Here is a 13,191-nt window from a genome sequence, read left to right as displayed (position 1 = left end):
CTTCCAAAATGTCCAGGAAACTTAAGGAACTATTACCCCGCAGGACCCTTCAGGAGAAAACCAGAAGTATCATAAAAGATTCTTTTGAAAAATTTGAAAATAAAGTTGAAGTCCCAGTGTTCTTGCCCCGATCCCACCCACCCTCCTTCTTCCTTTCCCATAGGTTACTATTAATTGTGTTTTTATACTTTGCATAAATGATGTCATTAAAAATATAAATAAATACAAATGGATGCAAAAATAGCATACCATATACAATAATGTACACTTGGTGTTGCCACTAACCATGTTTTCAAGACCTAGCACTTCTAGTAATCATGTAATCTAGTAATCGTGTAATCTAGTAATCATCTAACACACAATGTCTAAATATACATTTTAAATGCACTTATTTTTTTATGTTTATTTATTTTGAGAGAGAGAGCACTTATGCGTGCAGGGGTGGGGCAGAGAGAGAGGGAGAGGGAGAATCCCAAGTAGGCTCCATGCTGTCAGCACAGAGCCCGACGTGGGGCTCAATCTCACAATCCATGAGATCATGACCTGACCTGAAATCAAGAGTCAGATGCTTAACCAACTTAGCCACCCAGGCGCCCCAATGAATTTATTTCAATGACCATATAGTATGTGTATACCATGTGGAATGAATTCTCACATTTATTTATGTGTTCTCCTAATGAAAAATATTTGGCTTATAATGGGTTCTCAGGGAAGCTAAGATTGATTGCAAAATGCCTTTAATGTTTGAGATTAGCATTGTGAATAAAGCCCTAAAAGCCAAAGAGGATAAAAGGTGTCTGGAGTTGCATTTAGCATTAGGAAGACCATTTGGCTTGAGCCTTAAGGTTTCAAAAAGACACACCTTATTTCAATAACTACTATGTATTAGGAAATAAGAGACAAATGTAAAGTAGATGCTATATTAAAGACTAATTAATGTTATATGTATTCTCATATGTGCACATTGTCCTTGTTTGTTTGTTTGTTTAATAAGCTTTATTTTTTAGAACAGGTTTAGGTTCACAGCAAAATTGAACCTATAACCTATAACCCCCCACCCCCTCACACATGCACAGCCTCCTACACTATTAATATCATGCACCAGAGTGGTACATTTGTTATAATCAATGAATGTATGCTGATACATCATTAATCATCCAAAGTCCATAGTTTATATTGGGGTTCACTTTTAGTGTTGTATATTCCATAGGTTTTGATAAATATATGATGATACATATCTGCCACTATGGTATCAGACAGAATGGTTTCACTGCCATAAAAATCCCCTGTTCTCTGCCCATACATTCCTCCCTCTTCCCAAATCCTGGCATCCACTAATCTTTTTACTATGTCCATTGTTTTGCCTTTTCCAGAACGCCACATAATTGGAATCATACAATATGTATGTAGCCTTTTCAGATCGGCTTCTTTCATTTAGTAATACCCATTTAAGTTTTCTCCATGTTTACATGACTTGATAGCTCATTTCTTTTTAAGTGCTGAATAATATTCCATAATTGTCTAGATGTACTACAGTTTATTTAAAAAAATTTTTTTTCTCGACGTTTTTATTTATTTTTGGGACAGAGAGAGACAGAGCATGAACGGGGGAGGGGCAGAGAGAGAGGGAGACACAGAATCGGAAGCAGGCTCCAGGCTCTGAGCCATCAGCCCAGAGCCTGACGTGGGGCTCGAACTCCCGGACCGCGAGATCGTGACCTGGCTGAAGTCAGACGCTTAACCGACTGTGCCACCCAGGCGCCCCTAGATGTACTACAGTTTATTGATTCACCTACTGAAGGACATCGTGTGTCTTCTAAGTTAGGGCAATTATGAATAAAGTCTCTATAAATACCTGTGTGTAGGGTTTCCTGTGTACATACGTTTGCAACTCCTTTCAGTAAATACCAAGAAGCATGATCTCTGGATTGTATGGTGAGAATGTATTTAGTTTTAAGAAACTGGCAAACTGTCTTCCAAAGTGGCTGTGCCATTTTACATTCTTACCATCAGTGGATGAGAGTTTCTGTTTATCCCCATCCTCACCAGCATTTGGTGCTGTCAGTGTTTTGGATTGTGGTACCTCTGATAGGTATTAGTGGCTGTCATTGTTTTAGTTTACAAATCCATAATGCACATGATATTTAGTATATTTTCATATGCTTACTAATATCTGCATATCTACTTTGGTGAGATATCTGCTCAAGTCTTTTGCCCAATTTTTAATTTGGTTGTTTGTTTTCTTTTTGCTGAGTTTTAAAGTTCTTTGTATATTTTGGATAGCAATCTTTTATCAGATGTGTTGTTTATAAATATTTTCTCCAGTCTGGCTTGTCTTCTCTTTCTCTTTACATTATCATTCACAGAGCATGAGTTTTTAGTTTTAAACATTTACAAAATTTTTTTAATGTTTTTATTTTTATTTTTGAGACAGAGAGACAGAGCATGAGCAGGGGAGGGGCAGAGAGAGAGGGAGACACAGAATTCAAAGTAGGCTCCAGGCTCTGAGCTGTCAGCACAGAGCCTGAGGTGGGCCTCTAACTCACAGATTGTGAGATCATGACCTGAGCTGAAGGTGGATGCTTAACTGACTGAGCCACCCAGGCACCCTGAGTTTTTAGTTTTAATGAGGTCCAGCTTATCAATTATTTTTTCAGGGATGGTGCCTTTGTGTTGTACCTAAAAAGTCATCACCAAACCCAAGGTCATCTGGATTTTTTTTCCTATGTTATCTTCTAGAAATTTTATAACTTTGTGTTATACATATAGGTCTTTGATCTATTTTGAATAAATTTTTGTGAAGGGTGTAAGGTCTGTGTCTAGATTCACTTTTCTGTACCTAGATGTTCTGTTGTTCCACATTTATGGAAGAGACTATCTTTGTTCCATTGCATTGTCTTTATTCCTTTGTCAAAGATCAATGTATGTCTACTTGTATAGGGTGTCTATTTTGCTTCATTGATCTATCTCACTATTCTTTTACCAATACCACATTGTCTTGATTACTATAGCTTTATCACAAGCCTTGAAGTTGAGTAGTGCCAGTCTTCTGACTTTCTTCTTCTCCTTCAATATTGGGTTGATTATTCTGGGTCTTTTGCCTCTCAACATAAACTTTAGATTCAGATTGTTGATATTCATAAGATAACTTGCTGAGATTTTGATTGGGATTTTTTTTCTTGTCTAATTGCTTTGGCTAGGACTTCCTCTCTACTAAGCCACTTATCATCACCTATCCACTTTCCATCAACAATAAAATGTTGTTGACATCCCTCATTTGCTGTGGTCCCCATTCTTTTCTTTTTCTTTGCGGATTTGTATCTTTTTTAAATCACCCCCTTAACATTTTAGTGATATTTCAGAAGAAACAGAAATAAATAAATATGATTAATTCATTAGGTTACCCAGAAGTGTATTTATTTTTCATATATCATCACTTTAAAAATTACGGCTAAGGGACCAAAAAAGCTGCAAGCTGTAGGGCTTCTTTCAACTTTTAGGTAGGTCTGATAGCTACAATCTTCATAAACTCTTCCTAGAGACAGAATCCCAAATGAATAATAGGTCTGACACAATATCCACATTTTCACATTTTTATGTACAAGCACAAATTAGTGGATGATTATGTGCTTTGCAAAAGGATTTCCTATGGGACATAGTTAGCTCCCCTAGGATATCTAGAGTAAAATTTTATGTGCAAAATCTCAATTTATAGCTAATGAGAATATAATCATTATATATAATATAGTGTACTTCTATCTTTCTGCTAGCCATGTCACTAAGCATATTCTTTAATTTGGAAGCTGGAGTTTAGTAAATGGCGCCAACATTTAAATCACATTCTTATAGACTCACAAAGAAGTGGAAACTGTAAAGAAGAGGACACACAGAGAGAAAACAGGCTTTGAGAAGGATTGGACAACAAGGTAGGATGACAGTCACAGGTGAGAGAATGCCATCTGGGTACCAGTACCTGCGGAAAGGTACCACTAAGATAATGTAAAAACAATGCTGAGTTCTCACTCATTGTAATGGAGATGGTAATGGAGAGATTAAGGGCAGGGAGGTGGGAGGTTGGAGCAAACAACTGCTGCAGACATGAACCTAGTGTCAAGGGCATGACTGTTATGAAACCAAGAGTTTCCAAGTTATAAGATGTACTGGCTTTGAATAATGGGTTGTGTATCAAGAGTGTTCTAAATTAACACAATAATGGCCAAGAGAGGCGACCTAGAGAATTTAAAGGGAAAAAAAGTAAAGAAAAAAGACTCAGTGAGGATCAGAAGGAAGGAATCTTTCCAGGTCGATTTCAGAATGTCAAAAATATTGATATTCCAAAAGAGGGGGAGAGGGGAAGACATGTGGCCTAATTAACAAGGAAACAGTATATGTGATGACATCAGGGACAAACCAAACAAAAACATAGTGAAGAGGGCCTCATAAAGCATTAATATAATAACCAACGTATATTCAGCATTTACTACATAAGAAGCACAATGCTAAATATCATAGCATTATCACATTTAATCTTCACAGCAGCACTATGAAGTAAGAACTATTGCCTGATTGATAGATGAGGAAACTGAGGTTTCGTAACTTTAAATACTTGCAAGGTCTCATGAACTCAAGTCTGCCTGGCTCAAAGTTGGAGCATGTGTTTCTAATTCATAGCATCAGTAATAATTACTATTTCATAAATATCACTTATGTGTCAGGCACATTATATACTTATCTTTATTCCTCACTTCAGCTCTGAAGTAGATTTAAATAATCATGAAGTTTTAATAAGGTATCATGCCTTATTAAATATTAATAGTAGCCTTAAACCAGTCCTGTGAGGTAACTGGACAGATATTTATAGGATATTATCTTATCAATTATTAATAATATTTTGATGGAGATTTACATTCAAAAGTATGAAAAGCTGATATTGAATTCCCTCAAAAGCAAACCACCTTTAGCATCTGTGTCCTCCTCCTCCTCCTCTTCCTCCCCAGTTCCTAGCACATCTTAGCTTACTCCTGTACCCAGTTCTAGCTGCTGCTCCTCACACCCAGGCTGGAGCCCATCCTAACTGAGGCCAGGAGTCTGTCTTAGTTTATTCCAGCTGCTATAACAGAGTACCATAAATGAGACAGCTCATAAACAGCAGAAATTTATTTCTCACAATTCTATAGGCTGGGAAGTCCAAGATCAAGGTGCCAGCAGACTCAGTGTCTGGTGAGAGCCTGCTTCCTGGTTCGTTGAAAAGCCGTCTTTTCCCGGTGTCCTCACAGTGATGGGCAAGGTTGCTCTCTGGGATCTCTTTTATAAGAGCACTAATCCCATTTGTGAGAGTGGAGCCTAGAACCTCCCAAAGGTTCCACCTCCTAATACCGTCACACTAGGAATTTAGGATTTCAACATGAATTTGAGGGGTGGGGGGTGGGGAAGGACACAAACATTCAGTATATAGCAGGTTTCGGTATTTACAGGCTTAGCCTGTCCCCATAACCTCATCTCATGGAGTTCAGAAGTAAGTCTAGTCTCTAACACCTGGAGTTGGACCCGCTAGTTATGGCTCCTGGGTAACCATTGCCCTGTTTCTTTAGTTTCTGGGAAGACCTGGGATTCAGTGTTCCTGAGGAATGCACAGAGGGTGATCGTGTTGATCTGTGAGGTACATGTCTCACTGCTTGGCCCTCAGCACACCTAGTCCTGAATTTTGACACGTATCCCGACCAGGACCTCGGTGCTGAGGCTGCAAATCAAAGGTCAGCGGGTTGGAACTATGCATTTCGTGGCCAGGGTCACTGTTCTCCAGACTTTGAGTTGTTTTTGCTGCAATCTCAATTTCATTTAGCTGTACTCCCTGCCCGCCTCCAACCTACCTTCCAGTGCCAAGTTTTCTGAAATTGTGATTAAGGTAGCTAGGCCTCATGGGCTTTGTGCCTTCTCTGCCCAGCCGGGCCCCTATCCAAAGCAGTATGCTGCAGCAAGGAAAGACCTGGAGACAGATTTTCCATAGCACTTGCTCAAGATGCTTAAACTTGAGGGTGTCTGTTAGCAGTGGGAGGTGTAGAGTATTCTAGGTGGGGAGAGAAAGCAGGTTGTCATAGAGAATTTTTTGCTGGTAACTTGTCTACTGTGATGTCAAAAGAAAGGTGTATGGGGCGGGGGGCTGGGTGGCTCGGTCGGTTAAGCATCCAACTCTTGATTTTGGCTCATGATCTCATGGTTCGTGGATTTGAGCCCTGAACTAAGTGCAGGGCCTTCTTGAGATTCTCTCTCTCCCTCTCTCTCTTCCCCTTCCCTGCTCGTGCACGCGCATGTGTGTGTACTCTTTCTCTCTCAAAATAAATAAATGAATAGACTCAAATAAAAAAAAAAAGAAAGGGATATGAATCTCCAAGACACAAGTATTTTGTTGTAAATTATTTACTCATTCTAAATGAATATTCACTTCCAGATCTAATTTTTAAATTTTTATTATTTTTCTAAAAGAAGGGCCCCCAAATTTTATAAGCTTCAAGCCCACAAAACCTGGATCTGCCTTTGGGAAGACTCATACCCAAGCCTCATCTCCAGAGACTGTGATTTCATTGATCTGGGGCAGGAGATCTCAGCTGAGGTAAAATTATCCCGCCATGTGGATATCTAGCAATGTCCAGAGACATTTTTGGTTATCACAACTGAGAATGGGGGAGGTTTGCTATTGGCATTAACAGATAAATGCCAGAGATGCTGCTAAAGATCCTACAAGGACAGGACCGCTCCACAACAGAGAATTATCTGACCAAAAATGTCAATGGTGTTGCTCTGAGCATCATCGTTCTTCAAAATCTTCCCAATTAATTTGAATATGCAAATGGGGTTGAGAACAACAGTTCTAGAGCTAACAATAGCTAACCTTTATGACTGAGTACTGTGTGCCAGCCACTGTTCTAAATGAATTAACTTATTTAGTCTCTGGAGTAAGCCTATGAAATAAGTACTATTACTATTCCCATTTTACAGCTGTGGAAACTGAGGTACAAATATTAAAAACACATCCTAAGATTCAATTCCAGACAGTTGGGTTCCAAAGTCTGAGCAGTTGACTAGTATTGTACACATGAGCCTCCTTGACTGACTTATTTCATCCAGCTAGAGATCTCTAGGGGAAAGGGAGGGAGAGTGCCTGGTGGCTCCCATAGCCATAATCCTGCCTACCCCCAACACTCAGAAATGAAAAGGAGAAAAGGTCTCAAAGTAGATACAGCTGAGGAGGCAGGGGGTGGGGGCGGTCTAGATCCACTCTGAAGTTTATGTCAACGGAGAGCAGTTGGGGGTATGGGTATTTGTTCCAGTTTCTCACATATGCCTGTGCCTTGTTCAATTTGACGAAATTTCTTAAAATGAAAGTTTAATCTAGATATGGTAGACCCCTGCTCGGGTATGAAAAAAAAAGGCGCCTTGGCCCATTAGACGGTAAATAAGTAATAGTAATTGTTGCTCCCATCACCATCTCTTGTACAGTAATGAGCTGTGTGGCAGGGTACCTTTCACAGATGGCCATATTTAACTGAAAGCCGTGCCCAGCAGCTGCCAGAAATGCTGACTACCAGACTGGGAAAAGGGCTGCCAAATGAGAGGACTGCAGACAAGTTCTGTGGCAAAATGGTAGAAATATATAACGTGAAATGACTCTCTCTTTATTCACTGTTACAAAATGCTCAAGCAGAAAAGGAAAGTACCAGCACACTTGGACATTGTTGTTGAATTCCATAACACCGGGATGATGAAGACAGCTGCTGCCTTCAGGGCAGGGGCTGTGGTGGGGATAAGGCAAAAATGCAAGTATTTCTAAAATAAAACGGGCTATGGAAAGAGGGCTAGCCCATGCTTGGAAGAGAACCCAAAGCCCCACATGGGAACTACAGCGATGGCCAACTCCTTGATTTCAGCCCAGTGAGACCCTGAACAGAGGATCTAATTGTGCCATGTTTGGACTTGTGATTTATAGAAACTGTGAGATAATAAATCTGCATCGTTGTGAACTGCTAAGTTTGTGATAATTTTATACACAATAATAGGAAACAAATACAATGCATTGTGATGGTTGATTTTTCAACGCCAAACCAACTTTACATTCCTGGGATGAGCCCTATTTGGTCATGATGTGTTGTCCTTTTATATACTGTTAGATTTGATTTGCTAAAATTTTGGTCAGAATTGTTTATATCTGTTTATGAGAGACATGGCTTGAAGTGAAAGTGAGAAGAAATTTGAAAGAGGAAGAAATGGAAGTAAGCTGAGAAAGGAAGACATGACAGATGGGAGAACAATGAGCAGAGGTGGGAAAATGTCAGAATAGGTTTTGAAAACAATCCAGCAATTCATCTGGCTGGATAGCCACATACAGGAAGCCAAGTGGTGGGGAATGCAGCTGGAAAACTAGGGAAGAGAATGCACACTTAATTTGGGAGATGAAGTCAAAAGCCGCTGAAAGTCATTGTTGGACATAAGGGGATGAGCGAGCCAGAAGCAGTGTGTCACTTGAAGTGTACCAAACAGAACCTGGAGAGCAGTAGGGAGGCCCTTGCAATCGTCTGGCTAGAGATCACTAGAGCCTAAGCCTGCACGTGGTCAGGGGGAGGAGAGGAAGCAAGGGACAGAGGAGGAGATCCAGCCCAGATGTTAGATTATCTCCACCTCCTCTTTGGACACCTGAAGAACACCAGCAGGACTTATTCTATCAACTGGTGAATGGAACCAAGTGCTGAAGGCAAATCTGAAAACTACTGGTCATCTGCAGGTTCAGCTCCCTGTGTTCCCGCTGGATCCAGGCCTGGCTGGTTGGCCCCAGACAGTACACAGCTATTAGCGGGGCACAGGAGGCCCAACCCAGAAGGACTCCAAGCATCTGGTTTGAGTCTGATGTCTACTCTGGGATGGGAGGTGGTTCAGCTTAACAGAGGAAACGTGGGAGAGGGCCAAGGGGGTTCAGGGAGCAGAACTGTGCTCACTCAGTAGGGGCTTGAGGCATCTCTTTTGGATTTGTGGTCGCAATGCAGGATCAGAAGCAGAAGCTGACAGGAAGGACCTTCCTGGAAGGAGCCATTGCCGGACCGGGAGCTTATCCCACCACAGAGGTTAGAAGGGAACGGAGAAGGCTTGGGGAAACATGGCATGTTGGACATTTATTCTTGGTCCTTTGCCTCACACCGGCTCCCCAGGTGTGTGAGAGGCCCTATATTTGTGAGTACACCGGGCAGTCACCCACAATGTCCTCCTGGGAGTTGCCCCTCTAAATTCATTCTTCCTCCAAGAAGACAGCTTTTACTTTCACAGCAGAGGCAGGTGGCTCTAATGAGATGCTGGCATTCCCTGGGAGAGGATTAGTACGTCAGCGTACCTGACCATCTTGACAGGGGCACGGATATGTCTGGGAAGAGAGAACGTAGTGCTTGGGACGGACTGATGAGGGGAGGAGAGACTACATCTGAGACATTGGGCCAAGGAAGTGAGGATGGGTGTCGTGAGAGCACTGAGGTGGGTGGCATTGGCAACAGAAGGAGCCCCCAGTTCACAGCTTCGCTCCAGCCTCACCCTGTAGCTTCGTACAACTCTCCTCCGCGTTCCCTTCTGTGGTGGCTTTGAATTAGGTCCACTAATTCTTTGATCAACCACCGTTCAGTCGGCGAAGGGGGTTTGATTCTCTTCCCCTTGGTTATGGGCCAAACTTAGTGACTACTAATGGACAGAGTATGGCAGAAATAACTGTGTTACTTCCAGGACTAAGTCATATGGCTTTGCTCTTGGTTGCTCTCTCTTGGATCCGTTGCTCTGGGGGAAGCCAGCTGCCATGTCACGAGGAGAGGTCCACGTGTCATGGAGCAGGGACCTCCTGCCAACAGCTCTGTGAGTTCAGCCACCAGACGAGTGTATCCTCCAACCCCAGGCAAGCCTTAAAATGACTGCAGCCCCTGCTGACACATGACTAACCCTGAGTAGAACCCTCCTGCTAAGCTGCTCTCAAATTCCTGACCAGAAACTGAGATAATATGTATTTGTTATTTTAAGCCACTAAATGTTGTAGTAACTTGTTATTCAGCAAGAGATAACTGTTATACCTCCCAGTATACAGCCTCAATCAGCTGCTTCAGCAAATATGATTCAGTGGCCCTTAGCATGGAAAGGCCTAGCAAATAAAGATTATTGAGTAAGACCAGTCTCTGTATTTTACACAGTTAAGGAAAACGAGACCCTATCTGGAATAGGGGCTAGAGTGCTTCGCTTTGTTTAATTTTGCCTACTTGAAGTAATACTTTTGAACTGTGACATGGAAAGTTGTATCTTGGAGTATACAGATTTATGCACAGCCCTGAGACAGAATTCATTATTCGGCTTATAAACACCAGCTTTTGGCCTTGCCTATGATGGAGAATTTAAAGGGGCATAACACCAGAATTATAAAGTGTGCCATGAGACATGCTGACTGGGGAGTAAATCCATGGAAAAGCTGTTTCCGTTAGCCTGGAGGTGTCTCAACAAGAGGATAAATCTCAAAACTGGTCACAATCCCCACCGACTCGCCAGGGTGGAGCAGTGTACCCTTTCTCCATCTATTCTGATCCCAGGAAGGTGGCTCTAGGTCCACTGACCTGACCCCCCACCCCGCCTGAAGAAGGGAAGAACAGCCTGGCTTGACAGAAACAAAAACGAGTGAAAACGGAAGGCACAGTCTGAGGAAAGTGCCGTCTAGCTCAGAATTCTCGGATGACCTGGACCAAACAGGGATAGCTAGGGCAGGATAATCAAGTCCATCAGGGCAGTCCGTGGACATATCTGAGAGGTCCCTGAGGGCAGCCCTCACCAGTGCTGTCAGGGGGGCTTCCTAACCTGAGCCCGTTGAACGTTGGAGCTAGAAGCGATTGAGAATTAGGACAGCAGCTCCGAAAGTGCTGGGGAAGGAGGCAATTGCGGACATCTCTTCTCTCACCTGCTCTCTTCTCCTTCCCCAGCAGCTGGGAGCGTGCAAGTCCATCACCTCTGCTCTTCTAAGGCAAGGGTAGGAGGCTGGCGCAGACCCAGAGACCTCAACTTCCTCAGGCAGCTTTCCCTTTTCCCTGTTTCAGATGTGATCCCTCCACCCTCTGAGAGCTCACTCTACTGCACCTGTACCTGCCTTCCAGCACCATGGTGTCACATCACACTTTGTATTTTTTTTTAAGTTGTTCGTTTATTTATTTAAGTAATCTCTACACCCAGCGTGGGGCTCCAACTCATAACCCTGAGATCAAGAGCCACATGCTCCTCCACCTGAGCCAGCCAGGCGCCCGTCGTATTTTGTGTTACTGTGTTATATTCCCTCATAGCGGATACTGTGGTGTGCCACCCAGATCCCCACCTCCGGGGCTGAGGAACAAATCCCCCTAACTTCTGGGGAGGTCGCCTGCTGAAAGCTCATCGCTGAGTCCCTCCCCAGGAATTTCCCTCCCCCGAAGGGAACCGTCTTGCCCAAGTATTCTCCCTCCCAGGAGGGGGAGGCCCACACCCAATGACATTCTACAAAGGCACATCTCCCTCGCCTCAATTCTGGACCTCTCTGAAGGGCCATCTCACTTCAGAGCTCCCTATGGAATCACATTCCACTTCAGCTCCCTCTTCTAAGTGATTTTTAGTGGCAGTGCCTATAGCCTTATTGGAGCTGTATTTCTGCTCTAATGGGTCCCAGTCAACTTTCCCAGCAAGAGGTTGTGAGGCAGGTCCTCCAGTGGGTTGGCATTTTACTCTTTCAACAACCTTCTGCTCTGCTTGATCAGCCTTGTAGCCACCCCTCCCCTCCCCCCGCCATGTTATAGCTGCCTTCCTAACCCCCTGGGGAATACCAGAGGCCATCTGCAGCGTTGGGTTCTAGATTACACAAATCCAGGAGGTCAAAGGTCTTAGCTGGGCTCCTTGTTAACATTTATTTTTGTATCCCCAGAATCTAGCACCAAGTCTGGCTCGAAAATGTTTGCATGAAAGAATGAACGGACGAAATGATGACTCTCACGCCCTGGGATGGTGAAAGCCCACAGGTAGGTTAATCTGTCAAGCATGGTGCCTTTGGTCATTCTCTGCAGACAAGAAGCATCAGCCTGAGATCCTTAATTCTTCACCCAGAGCACAGCGACCTTTACAGATTTTTCTCTTCTGTACTTTTTCCCTTTCAAATGCAAACACCAACACCATGCTTCCAGGAGCAGAGGATTCCTACCCTGAATGACTCTATTATGTTTGAGCCCCACATCGGCACTACTGAGCAGGTCACACAGAGCTCTCCCATTCTCCCAGGTGGGCCCTGCCCCCACCCCTGGGGTTTAGTTCCCATCAAAACCTCCCAGGAAAGTCCCATCTTCACCCCAGTGCGGGCACTCTCTAAGCCAGGCTCGGCTGACAAAGGCCCCTCAGTTTTCCCTTTCCTAACCAAAGTGTCTAGGGTGACAACCCCCACTCTCCACCCCAGCCCCAGGGGAATTCATTCCGTATTCAGTTATGTTCGTATACTCATCAGATGAGACTCCTGTTCTGTAAATCCAGGAGATATTCATTTTTTTGATTGATTTAAAGTGACTGCCTATCTCTTCTCTGCTTAACTGATTTTAATTTCATTTCTTTTATTTCAGATCCATGATGCCCTCCTCATGGCTCATCTCACTGTTAACTTCTCGTTTCCTCTGGGGCCCCCAAAACAGTATGTAAGGATGGCTTTCCTTTTAAATGCTCAGTACTGTTGACCGCTTACGGGGCACAGCCTAGGCTACCTACCAGGTAGCTAGCGAGCCACTGCGCTTTTTTTGTTGGTTTCAGCTTTATTGCGATATGGTTGAAATATAACTTTGGAAGTTTAGGGTGCACAGTGAGATGATTTGATACATGTAAATACTGTGAGGTGATTACCACGAGATTAGTTAACTCATCTATCACCGGACACTATCGCCATTTTGTTGTTATGTTTGTAGTAAGAACATTTAAGATTTGGTCTCCTAGCAACTTTCAAATATAGAATACAGTTTTGTTAACTAGAGTCACAATGCCATACGGTAGGTTTCCAGAACTTCTTCATCTCATGGCTAAAAGTTTGTGCCCTGACCTGCATTTTCCCCATTCCCCAGCACCCCCACCATCGTACTCTGTTTCCATGAGTTTGGCTTTTTTAGATTCTACATATAAATGAAAATATGC

At 43.1% G+C, this 13,191-nt stretch overlaps 1 protein-coding gene and 1 long non-coding RNA gene across 2 annotated transcripts in view; one reads left to right on the top strand and one right to left on the bottom strand.

Moving 5' to 3' along the window:
- The window catches only part of LPGAT1 (lysophosphatidylglycerol acyltransferase 1), a 115,047-nt gene that overhangs the window by 97,680 nt on the left and 4,176 nt on the right, over positions 1-13,191 (bottom strand). The window lies entirely within an intron of this gene.
- LOC122476053 lies at positions 7,460-12,937 on the top strand. The gene is made up of 2 exons (XR_006295376.1): positions 7,460-12,044; positions 12,633-12,937. It is a non-coding gene; the product is annotated as an uncharacterized LOC122476053 (long non-coding RNA).

Source organism: Prionailurus bengalensis, chromosome E4 (genome assembly GCF_016509475.1).
Source record: "Prionailurus bengalensis isolate Pbe53 chromosome E4, Fcat_Pben_1.1_paternal_pri, whole genome shotgun sequence".
NCBI classification, from domain to species: domain Eukaryota; kingdom Metazoa; phylum Chordata; class Mammalia; order Carnivora; family Felidae; genus Prionailurus; species Prionailurus bengalensis.
The sequence above is the reverse complement of the archived record's forward strand: the minus strand, read 5'-3'. Positions and strand labels throughout refer to the sequence as shown.